The sequence below is a fragment of the Cryptomeria japonica genome, chromosome 6 (assembly GCF_030272615.1).
Source record: "Cryptomeria japonica chromosome 6, Sugi_1.0, whole genome shotgun sequence".
Lineage (NCBI taxonomy): Eukaryota > Viridiplantae > Streptophyta > Pinopsida > Cupressales > Cupressaceae > Cryptomeria > Cryptomeria japonica.
In genome coordinates this window covers 182,643,335-182,657,417 of record NC_081410.1, presented here as the reverse complement: position 1 = coordinate 182,657,417, position 14,083 = coordinate 182,643,335, and positions in this window count along the sequence as shown.

The following is a 14,083-nucleotide window of genomic DNA, read 5'->3' as shown; positions in this document are numbered from 1 at the left end:
CAAAAAACACAATTGAAGATGATGGTACAAATACATTGATCCATGACTCATTTAGTACTCGCGCAGCTGATCATGATGATGAAGATGACCTTGATGTTGTTCATGATGTCCCTCTACTTGAGAAGGCATCTGAGGCCCTTTATGAAGGCTCGCAGGCAACTCTTCTCTCCGTTGTATTGTTGTTGGTGAACTTGAAGGTTATGAATGGTTTATCCAACATAACAATGTCACGTATGTTAAGGCATGTCATATATGTCATAATAAACTATGAATCATGTTGTACTATTAATATTCTTTATTATAACAAATTATATTTTGTTGTTGTAGATTGATAAGTGAGTTTTTGTTACCACCATCAAATATTCTACCTCGCTCATACTGAGAATTATCTGTCGTTATGAAAGATATTAGAATGGAGTATCAAGCAATAGATGCTTGTCCCAATGATCATATTATATATCACAAACAACATGAATTTTGAACTGAATGCCCTAAATGGCATATCAGTGGATATCAAACAGATCAAATAACAAAAAGGGTTCCTCACAAGGTTCTTCGCTATATTCCCATTATTCCACGTATGCAACGATTATTCAAGTGCACTAGCTTGGCACAAATTATGGATTACCATGCATGCAATAGAAGTCGAGATGACATTATTCGAATGTCTGTGGATGGTTTAGCATTTATGGACATAGAGGAAAAGTGGCCACACTTTAAAGAAGAACCTCGTAATCTCAGGCTTTCATTGGCAGTGGACGGTGTCAATCCATTTGGAGAGATGAGATCTGTTTACTCAGTGTGGCCTATTTTTGTTATCAACAATAACATTCCTCCATGGATGTTAATAAAGAGGGAGCACATAATGTTGGCAATGATTGTTCCAAGTATTTTATCATTTAAATATAGTCGTCTAAATTTAATTATAAATATTGCAGTAAAATGGTCATAATAATTATGTAATGTTTTTGTTCATTCGATTAGGTAAGTACCAAGTTAAAGATATGAATGTATATATCGAGCCTCTTATCGATGAGTTGCTGGAGTTATGGAATGGTGTCACTATGTATGACATCTCTAGACCAATAGGACAAAGACAATTTCAATTCCATGCGATGCTTCTATGGACAATACACGATGCCCCGGGGCTAACACATTTTTGTGGTATGTTATAGTGTTTAAGTTGTGCATGAACATTATAATTCAAAAAATTACCATATTTAATCCAATTATACATTATCTTGTAGGTCTTCAAACAAAGGGAAAATTTGCATGTCCTGTTTGTGGTCCAAAGATGAAATCTCGTCATAAAAAAAGTTTAAGAAAGCAGGTGTTTGATGAGTATAGGCACTTTCTCCACAAAAATCATAAGTATCGAAATACTGAAAAATAGCTTTTCAATGGGAAAGAAGAGAATACATCAAAGCCACGAAGAATGACACCTCACCTATGGAAGTTGGAATATAATAGAATTAATCATCAAGGTAATGTCATTCCATCTATTGGTTTGTCATAAAACATCTTTTCTATTTTGTTTTGTTTACTGATGATGTGATTGATGATCATGAAGGTCGTGAAGGCATAAATGACCACCTTCCTAAGGGAATAAAAAGTTGTCCCCGATAATTTAGTAGGTTGCCCTACTATGAGCAGTTACAAATTGTTCATTTGTTTGATAGTATGCATATTGGAAAGAATATAACAGAGACATTATGGAAAATATTGGATGGAAGGCGTGACAAAGAAAAAATTGTCAAAATATGTAGTGACATTCAGGATTCCAATTATGCAATGATAAATGTCATTCAATCAAATAGCCATGGAGACCAGATTAATATAAGTGAGCTTCCTTGGTTATTAACGGACCAGCAAAGCAATGCTATAAAAGAAGTCATACGAAAAATTCGATTTCCCACAGGATTTACTGCGAACATAAACAATCTCATATCAAATGAATTTGGGCCAGGGATGAAAACGCATGATTGGCATACCTTCATTAAGGTAATTCATGTTCTTGTGTTTTTAGTATGTATTTAAGTACTGAGCGTACATGTACTTTTCATTATATTACAAAAAAATGAAAAGATAATTTTATAATTGTTGTAGTACGTTCTACCTCTATCTCTCCCAGACGACTTCGACAATAATGTCAAGCAAGTCATATATGATCTTGGAAAATACATGAGTTAAGTAGTGATATTTGTTTAGTTCGTTGTATAGATATTATATTTGCGATTTGTTTTACTTCTTATGTAATATATTTTTTGCGTCTTGAATACCTTGTAGGTGGTTGTCATGTAAAGAAATCCATAAAGACGATATAAAATATTGGAAGAGAAAAATTCCTCATTTAATGTGTGAAATGCAAAAGTGTCTACCTCCAGCTTTTTTCAAATTGAATATTTTACCAATAATCTAATTGATGTTGAGTTCCAACATAAAATGACTATATTTGTTTTAAATAAGCAAGCAATGATAACAATGTGCATGTCATTGGAATGCAGCCTGCTAATTGTGAAACACCACCTGCACATGAAGGTCCAGATGTGCATCCTAGTAGTGGAGGTATTCATTTTCTATTCAAATTTATTTATTTAGCTATTAATACAATTAAACATCTTAATTTGTAATTAGAGTAGTAATTAATGTAACCTTTCTTGTTAATATTTTAGAGCATGTAGTCGGTAGTGAGCAAGTGGAGCATGATATGGGTACACAACCTCAAGAACGTGATGTTCCCCACTCAAGTAAAGAGGATAGTGGTGTTCAGCATGTTGAGGTTGAGGCTACACAAAATGATGTGGCCCCATCAGGTAAAGAGCACAACAATTATGTTCTCTAAATTAATGAAATACTTGTAACAATAATTTTTTTTTTTTTGAATTTAACCCATTCCTTTGTTATTGCAGAGGACCCCCCTTCGCTTTAGTGTCCTCGTCCTCAGTATAGGACTAGGCATACATTGAGATCATGAGCAGTTGGTGGAACATCTACAGAGGGGGGAAATGATGAAGACACTGATGTTCCACTTAGTCTTTTCATAGCTTCAAAGAAAAAAGAAAGAAAGAAATGATTGTAATCTAACTTATTTGATAATGACTGATTTTTATGTGTTAGTGAATGTAATTATGTGCTAATTAATGGTTATGGATGATATGTGTTAATTAATATTGATGAATGTTGCGTGTTAATTAATGTTAATCAATGTTATCTGTTAATGAACGTTATGTGATATTAATGAATGAATGCTATATTTTATTAATGGTAGAAAGAATTAATGAATGAATGTTATAAGATGTTAACGAGGAATTTAGAGTGATGTTGGGGGGGGGGGGGGGGGGGGGGCGAGGGGCCAAATGAGCTTCCACCTTCACGTGGTTGGCCCTGTTAAGTAGAGAATATTAAACTATTCTCGAAACCAAGCAAAGCTCAACAAGGTAACACACTTTTCAATATTTCATTATGTTGCATAGTTAATCTTATTGAATAATGTATATTGAATCTTAATTGCAGGGTCCAACAGAGCCAACACGAACAACAACACCACGAGTTGCTGGGTATAATGAACTCCCATATTGTCTTGTCTGTACACAAACAATATGAGTTGCTTCTAGTGTTGATATCCAAGGTGGGACTGCAAAAGTTATGAATATACCTCATCCTCGTAAGTTTTTTTATTACAACTCCTAATTCTTGAGACTAAACTTTTTGTTCTTGATGTTTTTAACTAGTTGTCATAACCTCTGACTTTGATGCTTGTGCCTTAATAGAACTAGATGTTTCTTGTATGCATACTTGGTCAAGGACTGCATTATGATACTATACGACTACAAACTAAGATTATTTATTGTATTGAGTTGCACATTTGACATGAGTTGCCCTATGACTGCTATGCACATTTATGTATATGCACTATTTCTAGTATGTATATTGATATTAATTTTGAGAAAATATTACAAAACTCAGAGTATTCTCCATAAGACTAGAAAAAAGCTCAGATAAATTTATGCAGCGTTTTCTTACAATTACTTGTGGTCATTTTTTTAGGAGTCCTGGTATCCATTTATAATAGTATGGATGCATAAAAGCTTTGGACCCTTCAAAAGAAAGTTTGTTACAAACAACCGGTCATTTTCAAGAAGCGGTTATAAGTCCTTTTCAACATCTGCGGCTTCCTCTGCTTGTTGTTCTGTTGCAACCTCCTGTAACTGCTCCCGAGCATCTTCTTTCTATCCCATATACTTATCTTTCCACTCCTAATACACATCATCACTAGGCCAAGTAAAACTAGCAATCTTCTGTTTCATATCTTCTAGCCGCTTCCAAGTGACTTGTACATGCCCAATCTCTGTTTCTATGAAACCATAATGAGATTTCACTTTTTCAATTTCCTCAATTGTTTGGACAAATAAGGATGTGTCATCAGTACTAATAATCTGATTGATCCTTAAAGACAAATTGTGGTCCACCTCCTTTAACCAAGTCTTCTCTTCCTTTAGCTGGACAGGACCAATGAAACCTCCTGGAAACATTTCAAATTTATGATTTGAATATTCTTTCCTATAAAGTTGGGCTTTTCTTTTTATACCTACTTCTTCCACTGAAAGAATATTCATCTCTTTTATAAACTCACATGTGGACCTTAGATTGTCATTCTCTTCTGCATCTGCATGGGAAGAACACATGAGCTCTAACTCTTTACCTCTAGGCACCCACTTATTCAAGATTGGTTCCAAAGTGGCTTCTTCTTCTCTCAATTTGATCAAAATCTCAAGAATCCTCTTCATATTTATGTATACATTGGAGGTTTTGACTGAGTCAGCAAACTTCAAGATGGTGGCTTTCACCTTCTCCTCATATTTGTTTGCATACAATGTCTAAGCTTGTTTCAATTTTTCCAACTCATGTTGGACATTTTTAGGTAATTGGGAACTAGAAGGCATAGGAGAAGGGGGATATTCAATGATGGGACTAGTAGGAGGGGGTCTTGCTGGAGAGGAGGCTATCATGAGTGTAGAAGATTCATCAGGATGATATTGACCTGCCAGTTGACTCTGGAGTCTAGCAATTATGTTGTCTCTATTGGCTATTCCTTCTTTAGCATCATTGTAAGCTTTTAAAATAGTCTCCAACTTCAATTGGAGATTAGCCTTTTATTGTGCCTCTTTCTCTGCCACCGCAACACTGAATTTTGCAGTCTCTAAGACTGTGCTTGCAGCTTCCACTACCCCTATGTCTTGGACTCTTTTAACTATCATGCCTCCTAAGAGGCTAGAATCTGATGCATCCTTCCTTCTTTTGTTTTCCCTTCTTTAAAGACCACATGACAAGAGTAGCATTATCTTTGTTGAATGTCACTCCTTCCATAGGCTTTGTTTCTTTTCTCACTGCATCAAGCACTAAGGCATCAACTATATCCCATTCAAGCAGAATCAACACACTAGCCTTTCCTACCATTTCTCTTCCTTTCTCAGGGGTGATTGCTTTGAACTCCTCCATCATTTCTTGCTTAACCTCTTCTTCTACCTAAGTTGTATTTTTAAGAGGCTATTCACTTTTCCTCTGTTCACATCTAGTCTTGAATTGATCAATATTTTGTTTCCATAGAAACTGTATAAAAGCTCCTGATGTGACAAAATTACTGTCAGCTAGGAATTCTTCACTAGCTTGCTTAATAGTAAGGTCCATTTCTTGGCCCTTTAACTCACCATCAGTCAAATCCATTTCAGCATTAGGTGGCTCTTCGGGCATCCCCTCTTGGGTCTCCTAATAGGTATAGGCAATCTCACCGAGACTCCCTAACTACAATAATTGTTCAGCCAGAGCTTGTTCATCTCCAATGTGGATAGGAGACTGAGATGGAGAATATTGAGGTTCATCAGTTTCAATTTCCTTTCCCACTCTCTACTTCTTAGGGGAATCTTGGATGTCAATGACATCTTCAATTTTCCTCTTCCCTTTTGAAGTGGAAGGCTCATCTGTCACTGGCATTATCACAGTGTACTTTGACCTTTTATGCATTACATAGTCACCACGTGGGATATCTCTAGCAAAGGCAGGCTTAGCCAATACCATCTTAGCCTTATCAGGCTCATTTTGCATTATGGCCTCCCTCTTTTCTTTTAAGGTCTGCATGAGATCTTCAAAATAAAGAATCAAGAATTTTATTTTCTCCTCAAATGGATTGAAGCTAGAAAGGGGGTCATAGCCAGTGTCAAATTGATGGATAAAATCAAGGGCTTTCTTATATGCCACCCACTTCTCCTTCCTCAGTTCTTGCTCATCTAAGCTGAATTCATTTCTAATCAGATCTTCTGGGAACTGAAATTGATGTGGCCTACCTCTGCACACTGCCCTTTTTCTAAACATGCCATTAATAAAATCCTCGGGGTCTGCACATCTTGACACTATAGTAGACAGCCTATATGGCTTAAAGAATTCTTCAAAAAATCTCCATCCACCCTTAGTGATCACAAAATGGTGAGCCATGGTAATAGTTGGGAAAATAGTCCCTTTACCTCTATTTGTTAGCTCTGCTTCTTGTACTCCCCCAATTTGTCTCAGGACTTCTGCAATCCCTATCTTCAATGGGACCTGATAGGGTAGTAAAAAGGGGGTGCCTCTAAATCCAAACACTCTAAAAATAGTAGACACAGGGTACAAATATATGTCTCCCCAATTGTGAACAATCTTGATATCTTCTGCAAACTCCTTTGGTCTAAGAAACTCCAAAAGAGCCTTAGGAATTCTAGGGTTTTCTCTGCATAGAAGAGTCCTAATTTTAGATGCAAAGCATCTATCAAACTTTAATTAAATTGCATTTTCTCTATCCCAAGATAGAACAGTACTCCACAATTGCACTAGCATCTCCTCTTTATCCTTGACCTTAATCAGGTCCATCTCCTTTCCAAAATAATCAGCCCCTTTGAACAGAAACATATGCATTAACATGGAGTACCATCCAAATGGCTTATCCACCTTACCATTTTTGATTCCTACTAGCCTTTATGAATTGCATCAGCAAGGTATGAGGCATAATCAAATGTTATTGCTAGGGAGGGGTTTAGAATTTGTGCAATCATTAACATATAATGGGTTGGCATATTCTTTTTAGCATCCTCTCCAAAAATATGGCATAATGCCCAATACATATCCTTAGCTCTCAGAGTGAATAGGTTGAGAGAGAATGGTTCCATTGTGCTAGGGCCTACAACTGTTAACCCCCCTATCTTTAAAAAGAATTCTTTCAATGGGCCACTTCTAAGATGATCCCTTTGTGTGTTGTAAACATGGGCTAATGACTCAAAGTCAATAGGTTCTAACAAATTGGAGGACTCACTGAGTTTAAACACTTTCCTGAATTCATCTTCATTTATCTCAATCAAGACTAATCCCTTTATGTTCCTGATGCATCTTGCCATAGAGTCATAATTATGTGCAATCAGGGCTAATAGATCTACATCCATAAAAACACCTGGGACCACAAGCTTTCCTACATCCTGCTCCCATATGCCATTCAAAAGAGCTGGGGAATTCCTCTGCCCAAAACCGACTTTGAAGATTCCTAAGCCTGACAATCCTATTTCAGGGTCCCTCAACCAATTACCCTTATCATAAAGGCCATCTCCAATTTTTAGATGAGGGTTCTTAGGTACTATCTCTTTGGCCTTATCCCCAGCATTGGTGGACATGGTTAATTGCTCTAAAAAATCATCACAGATATTTCGGTCCTAGTAATTCACTTTTCCTGTAAATTCTCTTCTGGGTGCCATTCTGGTCAAACAATTATACCACTAGAAGCTAGCACATACCTCTAATGAATTAATTCACATAGCAGTATTTGAGAACAAACCAAGAGTTATCAAGAAAAGCACAAGAAACCTGATTATTCGCCTGAAGAAAATCGCTCTGCAACAATTCGCTCTGCAACAAACTTCGATGAAACAATACTTAGCAATCAAGTTGATGCGGATTGAAAAGGGCAAGTTGGCATTTAAGTTTTTAGAAATTAACTCTGCATGCTTTGGCTTTCTTTTTAGAATTAAATTCGCCAAATCGAATTCAAAACTGGCTCCAACGAGTCATAATTTCTCTAAGTCTTTCCTTGGTTTCTCTCTTTCGCTACTTCGTAGAACATAAAACCCGTGCTCTTTTCTTTCACGAAACAATGCTAGTTGTTGGATCTCGAGAACTTACATTGCCTTTATCTCTGTTTAATCTCTTTGCTTTAGTGTCGGGCCCTACCTCCTTTTCTTCATGAGGCCGCACCAAGCGTTAGATCAAACTCAAATCACTTGGCCTTTAACTCCAACTGGGACCGTCAATCCTTTTAACTAACCATGCCTCATCTTGATGGCTAATGGTTTTCGCCATTTCTTTGAGGTTAAGCTGTGGGCATCTTCGGGTCACGAAACAATGAGAAGCGTTCGATCAATCTTGAGATGAATGCCTTTTAAGTGGGCCCTTTATCTGAGAATTACTTACCCCACTTGTTCTCCAATTAATAAACACCACATGGCAGTCGGCCATTAGCCCTGGAAACTCCTTTTGGTTCCACCCTTAATCCACCATGTGTACCCTTTTACTATTCCCACATAACTGTCGGTTATACCTAGGCAGGCCCTCAACCACTTTTTAAAACCATGTGTCACTCGACACATTACTATCAAGCTCTACAAAAAGCGGTAGTTGTTATGCCACGTCACTCCTCCATGTGATTTCCACCTACCTTTCGCAACTTCATGAACATTATTCTTCATTTGGCTTGTAGCCACAAAACCACAAGAACTGTTAGATCAAAATAGACCTGATCTACTTTTAATTCATGCCATGCCTGTCCCTTGGGCCCATCAGCCTTTTCGCTACTTTGCAATGACTAACTTGCTAGCATCTTATCTTCGCGAATTCATGCAAGCCGTTAGATCTCAAGAACTTGCTCATTGTTTACTCTTTTTATGACAACCTTGCCCGGACCCACTGCATACGGCCAACTGAGTGCCTTGTCACTGCCATGTCATCGCCAACTGGGGTTACCACATTTACTACCACTCTTAATGGGACCCTCCACCTTTTCGCTATTTCGCTGAAAGTATAGCTCATGCATCTCCCGGCCACGAAACAATGAGAAGCCATTGATCTTTTTCCAACCCGATCATTCTTTACCCAAAGAAGACTGCTTATCTCTGGGACCCGCCAAACCCTTTCGCCACTTCGCGAAGGTTAAAACACGTTCAGCTTGATCTCACGAAACCACGTTGTCCGTCCGATCAAATGAAACAAAGAGAGATGGCTTCTATCGATGAAACCATGTGTATTAGAGACATGCCTTTTAGTCTCCTCAAAACTCATTCTCATCGAAATCATTTTGCTATCCACCGGGTTTCATGTCGAAGAGACTTTGGACTTCGGTGACTTCTTTTGTCCTCCCATCGAAACTCATATCCTTATCGATATCATTCATCAATGTAGTTTTATTTTGTTTTATCGATATCACTTTTTCGATGAGAATGCTTCTTTCGGTGAATCTTCTTTATCTTGCATCGATGATATTGTTTCTTCGAAAGCCTTTTCTCATCAGTGGGGGCCACCTCTGCTTTCTTTGATACCTTTTGTTGGTGGGACCATCCCTTTCGGTGAGTCTTTTTGCACCGATAGTGTTATATCCTCGAAGACCTTTTCTTGTCGATGAGAGCCATCTCCACTTTCCTCGATATCTTTTATCGATGGAGTGACTGTCTTCGATGAGTCCTTTCTGAAGTTCATCAGCGTTTGCTTTCTTCGATGCCCCTTTTATATCGATGAGACATCACTGGGTCTCATCAATACTGTTTGAATCTTAGATAATTCGATAGAATGCTTTTAGCCAAGAAAGAGGTCCTTATCGCTGGGTCCCGCCAAACCTTTTCGCTACTACGCGATAGGTAACTTTTGAGCATGTTGAGTTCATGAATCAACACGGGCCATCCGGTTGACTAAGAGTTGCGCGAAAATTACAAGGCCCGACGGTCATTAGAAAAGGCAATTTAAAGGCGAATAAAAATTAAAACATTTAAAAGGACCGCCTAGGTAAAAAACAATGGGGGGAACACTTTGCATGACAAAAGGACCCATTACTTAAGTGAATAAAGTAACACGGAAATAGAATTATAAGGTTTTTTTCTTATAAATTTTGAAAGTGATTAAACCTAAACCCTAAACCCTCTTTAGGAACCAAAGCAATAGAAGTCACAAGGCCATACTAGACCCAAGAATTTCATAGACTTAGCCAATTATGGAAAAGAATACCCATTTTTTAAACAGTGATAACAGTAACCTCTGAACCTTTATCTCTTCCCTCAAAAATGAAACTTGCCATTTGAATTCCTTTCTCATATTGATTAGCTTAATAATATTTGTTCAATGTTTTTTATTGTTAAAAGATTACCTTCCTTTTAGATAAATTAGTTAGATTCTTATTATGTTGAAGAACATTTAGTTAGTTTTCTCCTTCAATTGAAGTAGTTATATTTTATTTTGAAATGCTCAATTTTTTATCTTAATATAGATCACAATTTATTTTCTTTAAGTATAGAATTAATGGAATATTACATATGGTATCAGAGCAACTAAGTTCGACATTGAACCTCAGGCTTTCCACCAATAAACAAAACTATATACATATGCAGGCGCACCATGGTTGAGATAATATGCATGCGCACTATATACAAAACTATATTCTCAAGTAAATCTTTTATTCAATTCCACAATATGAAACACAGAGTTTTACTGGAAGAACACAAGTAACCTTATCTCCTTTAGATAATATCCCAAGCAACTGCCTACGAAAAGATGCAGTAATCCACAGCATATACACAAAGGAAAGACAACTGATTATATTATGTATGTTCGCAAAATGGTACAATAGTAAGCTTGAGGCTATATTCTACTTCTTCTCTAATGATCCTTATTGTTACCAAAATTCCCTCATTTATATGAGGGTATACATTGTCACCAAGCATCGTGGCTTTTTAGCACATAACTATTAATTAGCACTTTTGTTAACAAACTGGAAGATAAACAAGTTCAGCATTCCTATGTGTTCAATGTACTTATCATCTTTATACATTAGAACGTCATTGTTTAGTGTCCTCATGTCGCTTTCTATCTGGAAATGATTGGATAGAATATTGTTAACACAAAGTGACAAATCTTTGTCCCGATCCAACTCTGCTACTACTCGATTCTTCTCATCACTGAACTCTTGTTTCCATTGTTCCAATGATACTAACTCATCATTACTATAAAAAGAGGGCACCCTAGGGGTATTCCCATCGTCTAGCCTCTGATGCTCTTTCCTTAATTGATTTACCAATTCATCATGGGACTTCAAGTGAGCCTCGGCTTCAATTTTCTCACCTGGATTCATCAGACTGTTGTCATTCATCAAGCCTTCCAACCGACACCTAAGCCTTTCATGCTCTTTCACAGCTTTGACTGTTCTAGTGTATGTCTTCCAATAGATTTCTGCAACCTGCATCATACTTTTGAATCTATGGTCAACGACCTCGAGAACTAACTTATCCATCTTTTGTTGTTCCTTTTTTAGTTGTCGAGATGTCTTTTCGGCCCTGTTCCTCCAATACATAGCGTCTGTCAAGGCATCCATGGCATCTCTGTCAACACCGTATGTCATCCATGTTTGATTGGTACCTGTAACAATCTGAAGCAATCTTGCTTGCAGCCTCTGTTTTTCTTCATCGATTTTCTCATATAGGCTTTTGTATGTACAATTTTCTCGGACCAGAAACTCTATCTGATCTTGGTTCAGTTTAGCGACATCCAAATTTAGTTTGGCAGTTGTTCTAGGGTCAGTCTTTCCAACCTACTACACCATCAAATGTCCAAAAGCTTCTTCTATATCAACCAATATAGGTCTTTTATCTTTGGGATAGATAGCCCACTGTAGAAGAGCCTTCTGATCTAGATCATATCCTGATCCTCTAAAGAGTTTTTCAATCTCTTTTGGCATCATTTGCCTACTTGGGTCCTATTTCTTGAGGAATCCATCAAACAACAAGGCAGAGTTCATGTCCCATCCAAAGTATAATAGCACACCAACTTCCTTAAGCAACTGTCTTCCCTTCTTAGGTGTCATTTCTCTCATCACAAGATCCATCTCCTCTTGTAACTTTTGAAGTTGCTGCTCTTCTTCACTATTTCTCATGTTATTCCTAATTTGAGATCCTTTATGTTGATAGAGGAATGTAGTGAACTCCTTGGAAGCAATGAAGTCACTATCATCAATGAAATCCTCATGCTCAAGGAATCTGATGTCAGCCACTTCTCAGACATTCAGTTGTCCTGTTGCCAAGTCTATCAGTGTATCCTCTGCATAACTAGGGGGGTAATCCTCTGCATAACCAGGGGGGTAATCCTCTTGAGGAGTGAATGGAACGATGCCAGATGTGGAAGGAGACATATGAGCCAAAGGCTCTGTATTCCTAATAGTATCAATGTAATCCCTAAAAACATGAGGCGGGACTCCCTCAAGTATTTCCAATTCATGCTCCACACATTTGTTGGCCAACTCCAAGGGGTCTTCAATCTTTTGTAGCACATTCTCATCCATTTTCCTTCTATAAAGCTTCCATTTATAAGCCTGCATTGCTTTCTCAAACTTTATTCGCTTCGCTCTGGCCTCTTCTCTGCCAATGTTCTTAATGAGGTCATCCAGTAGGTAAAATTTATGCTCTCCAGCCTTCAGCTTTTGTGATGACCGGGCTATCCTTATGTATCCTTCAAGATCGAAATCGGGCCTTGGATCCCCCATAGCCATGCCATAATAATCCAATTTTGTCTGTAGCAGGCCATAACTCTTTGAACTTTTCACAATAAAATCTGAAAATACTAACAACCCAGGTACAATTGATTGTTTTCCATGGCTTGTCAGATGTTTTGTACTCACTATTGACAGTTGCCTCACAATTTCCAGACAAGCCACTCTGTTAGGGACTGTAAGTGGTAGTAAGTATGGTCTCCCTTCAAACCTATATACCCTGACTTGTGTGCAGTCTGAAAAACAATACCAATCTCCCCAATTGTGTTCAATTGAGGGATCTTCAGTGAAATATTTTGGTCTTAGGAATCTTTGAACCTCTGGTGCAAGGGCATGATTGCACAAGCATCCCAATAGTCTATATAATGGCTTGACAAAGAACTCCTCAAAATACCAATATTGATTATTCACATACCTCTGGTCCCATGAAGAAACCCATAGTTGCACTGGTTTTCTCATTCCAGCATTGTCATATGTCCTAACACATAACTTTTTTGGCCATAACCCTTCATCTTGTCCCACATACAATAGCATATGCATAAGTAAGGAATAATGCTTGAAACGAACATTGATGACATCCCCCTTTAACTTTTCTAACCCATGATTCAAAACCTCAACCAAATAAGCAGAAAATTCAAAGAAGCGAGGGTCCTTAGACTGCAAATCGGCACAAATGACCATGGCTGCAATATCCATCAAAGGATGGGCTTTTATCCCTAGCACTTTGGCAACACGGTAATAGGTATACTTGAAATATGGATGGAAAGAGTTGACATCATAGGGAGCTTTGTCATCCTGACCTAGTGGCACTAAGGACCCTGCATTCCTAGGTCTATGTATAGGGAGTCTCCACATTTTGCAAATGTGCTCTAGGTTAAAATATTCACTTGTTAACTTCTTGAGGTCAATCAATTCTTCAAATCCCCAATCCAACTCGAACATGGTATCAATAACCTCCTTTGTGATTGCAAGAATTGGCTCACACATGTAGCTATATATGGTCCTGGTTTTAGGGTCATAATTGTTTGTCAATGCCTTCATGAGCTCCACATTCACGAATACATTAGCCACAGCTAACCTTCCTAAGTTCAATCGCCATAAATTGTTGATAGGTTGAGGGGCAACTCTTCTGTTGTACCCATATATGAATAATTCATACCCTCTCAACTCTGTCCATATGTCTCCAAGATCCTCAAACTAGTCCTCCAGGCCTTCCTCATCAGCTCTAATCTTCTTGGACCTCAAACTGGATGATGGGCACTGGTCAAT